Raw genomic sequence first — 8030 nt, 5'->3', positions numbered from 1 at the left:
CATTTTATCCATATTGGATCTTAAAGGAAGTATTTTTCTTTAAGGTATCCTGTGAGCGTAACCTGCTGTTCACTTGATGTACCGTTAACCAGAGAACAGGGGCTCCATTACCTAGCTGACATGATGTCTGACATGCTTACACGGATTAAAGCCCCTGCCTCCAGAAGCTATTTATTATAACTAAGCAGAATCACTTGATGTACCATAATGTATCACTTCTATGGTCTTCTATGAGGATGAAAAGGATTTCATACGGAGAGGAACAGGGAGCAAAAATTCAAGCAGACATTCACTTGTGGTGCTTTGAAATGCTCTTCTTACTGTTAGAAAAATATTGTTTTTATGATGAAAAATAATACTGATGAAAAGACTGCGAGTAAAATATTGGCCGAGCACATGCATTGAAATATTCCTTTCATATTTTCCAGATTTGAATTGTTTGGTTATTTTTAGCCCAAAGGGCCGATTTGCCCAGAAGGGCTATTAATTTCATATTGGCATTTTGCGTCGTCTATTATAAAATGGCGTTTCGATTTTAAAATTGTTGCCACCAAATATTAGAGCCCTACATTATTTTCAAAGAAATTAAATAAGATAGAATCTGCATAAATGTATGCATGTTTCTCGCAATGCGAAAAAAACAACGGTACCTAGTGATATCAAATTTTGAATAACGCAATCCTCCATTCGAATATGGGCATCTGGAATTTGGGATTTATTTTATTATGTACTTCATATTTTGTAAAACTTGAGCGCATTTTTGATTAACAAACTCAACGATTTCAAAGCGAGCAATGGCAACACTGTACGAAAAAAAAAAGAAACATTTTTATCTCTAGCGCGTGAGACTGTGTATCGGAAATTTTAAAGATATGCTCATTTTAAAATTAGTTAGTGATTTTGCTGTTCATTCCAATTTTATGTGGCGTAACAACCAAAAACATGATATTTAATAAAGAAAGTAAACATACAAAATATTTTGTGATACTGCTGTTAAATTGAATTTTATGGTTTAAGTTCAGAGAACGTGATATTTAATAAATAAAGGTAGCACACAAAACGTAAAACGTTTATTTACATTTTTTATATTTTTGATTTAAAGACGAATATCAGAAACTTATATTCATTTATGTGAAGTTAAATATTAATATTTAAATGATTCAAGTATGTATTTCTTTCATAATTTAATTATAATAACTGGAATAATTTATAAAATTTGTGGGTATTTTAAAATACATCTATTTACAAGCTTTAGTTTCCGTCCATGCCGAAGTCAATTCTTAATCTGCCGATAGATAGCTACTATTTTACTAGGCCAAGTTTGTTTCCGATTTCCTGTATCCATTCTCCCAATAAAGTGCTTCGTTTATTTTCATCTCTTTCTGGTCATCTAGTTCCTGTGTTAGCCGCCAGATGACACCACAAGTATAGAAAACCGGATTCTTTTGCTTCTCAACCTACCACAGTCTGGGAAATTTCTGCAGATGGCTTCTTTGCATCCATCCTAAAAAAAAAAAAAAAAAAAAAAAAAAAAAGTTCCGGATTTTATTGGAAAAACAATATTTAATGCAATGGTTAGTTAAATAAAACTAGAAAATTAATTAAGAAAATAAAATCATGAATGAAGACCAGTGCCTAATTCCGTTTCGAAAATAGTATTTCAATGCTAAATATAGACTTTAAACTGTTTTATTCATCTGATCAAAAAGTATTAGAAACGTTTTAGAGATTTAGATTTCTTGCTTATTGCTATTATTTTAGGAATCATTTAAAGCAATGTTGTTTCATTTTCTTAAGTTTGATGCAGTTGATTCTAACAAGTGTCTCTCAGACCTGCTGATTAAGGTTACTGTTATGCACATGGTAGGTATATATATTAAAAAAAGTTCGTTAACAATTTTTACAAAGTTAAAATTCAAGGTCCGACGAATATTTGAAAACAGAAGAAGAAATTATTTCTGTAAATACAGGAACTATAACGCTTAATCAAATGAACATTTACGACTAATGCTTCCGTTAATTTCCTTATACTCGCATAATATTTTAATTTCCCCGCAAAGAAAGTTCTCACAAAATGAACAAACATAATTCAATCATTTTTAAAGCACAAAATGCATAATTTACCGACATATAAGAATAATAATAATAATAAAAAAAAAAAAAGCTGAGCCGAGTAACAGAGTGGGTGTATACATATATATACTATATAATTTATTTCTTAAACAGTATTGATTAATTGATTATATTATCTCCTAAGTTTAATTAAAGTAGAATTATTTTAAAATAGAATTATTTTAAAAGAGTGAATCCATAGTTATATTTTGAAAGATGTTTTGAAGTAATTTGAAAGCAAAATGTTAATAATGTTTTAACGGGGACTGGAGTTAAATCATCATGAAGAATAAAATTTCAATTGTAAAAGGAAAAATTAAAAACATGTAATCATTGTCATTGATTGGGAATTAGTTGACTTTTTAAGGGGAACAAACCAACTCCCGTTCAATGAACAATAATTGAAAAAAAAAAAAATACGTAAATAGGAAAGTGTTTCGTCTTTACTCGAGTTATAATTTAAAGCCAAACCGGCAATTCTAGTCAGGCCAAATATTTCCGCGAATAGAAGCGATTATGATCCAATGCTGATACTCAAAGAACTTATTCTTATGAAGCATTTTAGTCAATTCAATTTGGAGTAAAAAGCAATTACTGTAGAGAAATCCTAATTAACCCGAGTAACCGTCTCCGACACTTTCATGTTTATGCATTTGAGTTCTATATTATTTGTAAAAATTAAACATTGGAAATTGTCATTATGAAATCGAATTCAAAGTAAAGTTGAAATAAACATAGAAGATTACAAATTAAGGTAAATAATGCAAACTTTGTAAAAACAAATCTATATATATATATATATATATATATACACTTTTGGCGCGGTCGATTGAAACCGAAAAGGGAGCTGCCCAACTACATGTTATAGCAGTCCTATATATAAAATTTTAACGTTCTGAGGCAGATGTCACAAAAAAATCTCTTTTAAATTCATTTTAACCCTTTCCGGCCCGCTACCTTTTAAAATTGGAGTTTTGATAAAAAAAAAAAAAAAAAAAAGGTAGGCAGTCTAGTTAGGCCTAGAGGAGAACACAAGTAAAATTTTGTGAAGATAGTACTTATCTTTTAATTCTGTGGGTGTGCCCAAAGTGGGCGCACTCATTGAATAGAGCTTCGAAAAGAGTGCTGAAAAGAGAATTGTTGTCAATGAACTGACCGATGAGATACGGAGAAACAAAGAATACAGACTCTCAGTTGTCCTAGATTATCGGTGAGCTCGGTCTGGGCACACCTAGGGTTCGCCGTTTGATTTTAGGCAAGATTTCAAGGTAAAAATTTAAAACTAATATAGAATAAGGAGATTAGCATAAAGCCAAAAAAATAACATATACATTTCTTTTCAAACCAATTCCTTTTATACCCTAAAAAAATCTGGAAGCTTTCTTTGAAATATGAGGGTCTTAAAAAACTAAACATGGCTAAAATATATGGACTGGTTTGTGTTGAGCTGCCATCTGCTATAAATAATGAAGGTTCAGAGTAACCTATACTTACCTATAAATCCTTTTTCATTCAATTTTGCTGCGCGTACAGAAGGAAATTTTTAGGTGTGTCCAGACTGGACACACTGTGCCGCAAAGGGTTAAATCAATTTTATAATGAGTTTCGGTAAAAAGAGTCCTTTATTCTGTCCTTACGCACAGATATCAAGCAAAAAGCATCGTTAAATTGCATTCGACTGCGGTCAAAATGGATATTTTTGTTGAAATATGATACCTGGAATTTTTCGTAATTACAGTACTTCCTTTACTTCGTAGAAGGAAGTAAAAAAATGTACAGACTATACAAAATGAAATTAATAAAACATAAGTATATAAAATCCGCGAAAATATTAAATCTAGATTTTTATTTTATTTAGTTAATGTATTCCTTTACGAAATTTGATTTAAAAATATAAAGGGTTCAATAATTGATGTCTTAATTTTCTTCTTATTCTATGCACAATACTACCTAAAATAGAAAATATTCTGCTCCCAGCACCTTGCATCTTTATATATATATATATATTCCAGCATCAAGGTGATAAATTTAAATTCTTTTTTCCTTCTATTGGGTGTCTCAAATACTGAAACTCCCATCTTCAGTGTCTTCGGATTTGATGTTATTTCTTGAAGTTCCGCAAGAAATCTATGAACCGATTTTTCAATGGTTTCTTTTAAAACACTGCTCTGATTAATGGTTCTTCTGTTTCCGATAGATTCTTCATCAGTATCTGCTTCATACAAGAAACTGGATATAATCTGGAAAATATTTTCCCAGATAACTTGATAATATTGGGCTCTGAATCTACGGCAGCCTTTTTTTACTGCTATATTTCGTAGATTTTCCAGATTCTACAAAATGGTTGCCTGTTCAGCCTGTTCTCATTCTTGAGTTCATAGTTCAAATTTGCAGGATTACTCATAAGTAAGTGAAGCATTTTACAAATTCATAACAAATAAGCGGTGCAACCGGAACCAAATTTTTCTTGCACTGAAAGAGAGGTCAAAGAGAGGCTTATTAAGTTATTTTTGCACATTTTACAAAAACTTATTGAGTTCACCTTTGATGATGTTTCAGGTAAACCTTGCACAAAAGAAGAACAGGTCTCTATCTCTCGTTCACTGGGCCGACTGACGAAATTTACTCGCGTTTTTCATGTATCGAAAGGACGACTGAGGATATATATTAGATTTATATGTAGCATTGTTGTAACATAGGTATTCTGACACAAAATCGGAATTTTTCTCAAATGACATACCAATTTGTTTTCCATATTTCGATTCTACCACTCAAGTTATTCCAAAGTGTCAACTTCTGTAAAAATCGCAGGAGCAGTTTTTAAAAAATTAGTTATAAAAATTTCAGCTCCTCTATCTTAATTGAATTTGGTATATATTTATTAATACCTCTTGTTTTTTTATTAAACTTGCTTGATTCTTTCTTTCACAGTTAGAAATTTAGCTTCGATCAAAATAAAATCAGCAGCTATTTTCTGATTTCGTTTTAAAATTTGTATTTTAAATAATGGTTATAATTTTTTTTTTGAAAAAAAAATTGAATTATAACCTATAAAATTTTTGCCATCATCTTAAAGCAGTTGTATTTCTAAGTATACCTGCAAAAAATTAAGAGATTTTTATTCAAAGCTTCCTAAAATATACGTGAATTTACATATTAGTGCGTTTTGATATTTGGGGTACTTGCTATTAACATAAACATAGTTAAAACTTAGTAAAAATAAAAACATAGTTAAAATGTGCTTTAGACACTTTGTTTAATATTATTTGAAAGTATGAACGATCAGCCTTTTTCTTTTGCTGGGCCACAATGAAAAAAAGGGAAACGAAAATAGGTTAGCATGAATTAAAAATTTCGCCGAGTGAATTATTCTTGGCGCAAACTGAAAAATGTGCGCCAAGATCAATTTTTTAATTTAACGGTAAATTTACAAAATTTTACGAAATTTAATATTTGAGCATAATATGAGTTTGTAGATATCGAAATATGTAAAGAAAAATAGGTATTTTATTTCAGAAAAGGCCGATTTTTTGTCCAAATACCTATGTTAGAACAATGCTGTGTATAAATCTGTTATATATCCTTAGTCGCACTTTCGAGATATGAAAAATGCAAGTTAGATTTCGTAAAAATTGTAAAATACAGAATATTCTAAAACACCAAACACAATTAAAAGTTTTTAAATTTTTTTTACAATTAAAATTAGAGTTTGTACGCAAAAAAAGGAATTCGGGCCAGCGGGCGGGAAGAAGACATTTTCGGTGCACAAAATTGAAAGTTAACTTTCGGTCATGTATGAAGTTGATGCACTAGCTGTCTTAATTCACTGGCAGAGTTAGTTGGAAAGGACTTGAAGTTGGAAAGGACTGGATTTCCGAAACTGATCATTTCATGAGATGAGACGGGGGTTCGATCTGGGCATTTTGAGAGTGGATGCAGCTGCCTGGGCAGTGACGCGCTACCTTATAGCCTCTCCTGTCCCATCGGCCTCCTTGTGGCCCCCGTCGGTAATTTCAAGATCAAAACTGCCGGACCTAAATTTTGCAACTAGTTTTAACACTGGCTGTTCTGTCAGTACATCTTCTCCATACGCATAGGATAATTTTTTTTTTCTTGCTTGAACAGCATTTTTACCTTTTCGATAGGGAAAAAAGTAAAATATGCCGAAAATGCTGCTTCTCACTGTCCATATTTGAAAGAGCCCCAACCAAAAACTACTGCGTAGAATAAATCGAACTTTTTACAAAGGAGCCCTGCTATATCAACTGTCAAAATATCTAATGACTATGCGACTTAAGCCTAAAGTTGGTTGTGAAAGTTACTACAATTAAAACCTTTGTTGTGAAAAAACGAAATTACTTTCCAAACAACCCAATAATTATGTAATTTTTGACTACTGTTCGGCATTTAATTTAAATTTGACTGTTCTATTTACTTGTATCCCCACGAGTTGAGGTTATTGTAGCACAAAAGTGTGCCCTTATATTTCAAGTTGTGTTTAAAGAAAAAGTTGTTAAAATCTTGTTAAGACTTAGCTTCAACCAGTCTTTCTTTTTTTTCCTCGGACACAGCTATAACTCGTTTAACGTTTGTTAATAATGTTAATGGTAAATAGCTTCACCAGATCAAGTATAACCCTATAAAATAAATGCAAAAGTAGAACTGATATATTTAATGCGTCGAAACTTTCGTACATTTTAAAATGCTTAGTGATCTATATAACAGTCAATAAGTAAGCAAAATATTGTTTTGAAATACGAATGGAGATTCACGTTGAATATTTCTGGTAAAATTACACATATTGCAACGATGTAGGTCAAATGGTTTTTATATAAACTTACACAGTATACTAATATACACTTACAGAGAGTTTTGACCCGGTTTTATTTAAACTAGGTATTGTTTGAATCAAATCTTGAACACAATTTTTGATCCGCTTCCACCCTGCCGAGTTACTTGAAATTTTGCAGATATTCGTCTTTGCGAGGCAAAACAATATTTTGTATTAATAGTTACAAAATTTGATACACATGTTTGTATTTAAAGAACTAATTTTTAACTGACTTTCGTATATATTTTGCTTAAAGAAGATATTAAATGTCATAATAATAATATATATATTAAAAAACACTTGCACGATCAGCTGGATTAGAAAAATATTTTCCAAATGAAATTTGTTCAGAGTTTCTGGCTTGTTATTCTTACTGATTTTAGTGATTTTTCAAATTTTTGAGTTTTAAGTTGAGTTCAAGAACGACTCATTTGTAAACCAAAATATGCAAGGGAAAATTCAAACAAAAAGATTGTAAACTTGTAATATTGAATAAATAATAAACTTTAAAGAAAATACGCCATATTATTTGTTGTTATACTGATTAGAAGGAATATTTTTCCATAATCGTATATAACCAATCAGACATTTCTTGGAAGATTCAAATATAAAATTTTTCTTGAAATGTTATATCATTTTTGTGGGGTCATTTCTGGAATAATTAGAGGCATTTCGTATGGGATTCGTTCCTATTTGAAGCTTACACAATATCATACTAAAGGAGATGTATAAAATATTCGAGAACAATGAGAGATCACATTTTATTGTACTGCGAAATCCTGGATCGATCAACTACTGTTTAAGCAGAAATTATTAACACTATATCGTATTTTAAAAAGATATTTACAATATTTGACATTAGTACAATACCAGCAGCAAGCGACAACTGCAAAATTATTAAACTAGCACAATATACACGACAGTCAATTTTATCTGTATATGATTTAACACGGTATGTTTATATATGTTTACATTATGGTCACTGAAATTTGTACCAAGAGAAGTCTCAAATTGTCTGAGTGATAACATCCAAGTAAATTCACATTTTGTGTAAGATATTACCTAAGTGTAATAAACGATAAAGTAA

The 8030-nt window shown here is 30.7% G+C and overlaps 1 long non-coding RNA gene across 1 annotated transcript in view; it reads right to left on the bottom strand.

Moving 5' to 3' along the window:
- Window positions 1–1055: 1055 nt before the first annotated feature.
- Window positions 1056–8030, bottom strand: part of LOC118188480 (uncharacterized) — a 153194-nt gene continuing 146219 nt past the window's right edge. Inside the window, exon 2 of the long non-coding RNA XR_015044379.1 lies at window positions 1056–1504. This is a non-coding gene — a long non-coding RNA (uncharacterized LOC118188480). The remainder of the gene's footprint in view (window positions 1505–8030) is intronic.

This window comes from Stegodyphus dumicola, chromosome 12 (genome assembly GCF_044657685.1).
Source record: "Stegodyphus dumicola isolate Sdum_Otavi_A_Nest chromosome 12, ASM4465768v1".
Taxonomy (NCBI): Eukaryota; Metazoa; Arthropoda; class Arachnida; order Araneae; family Eresidae; genus Stegodyphus; species Stegodyphus dumicola.
This window is presented reverse-complemented; position numbering and strand designations above follow the sequence as displayed.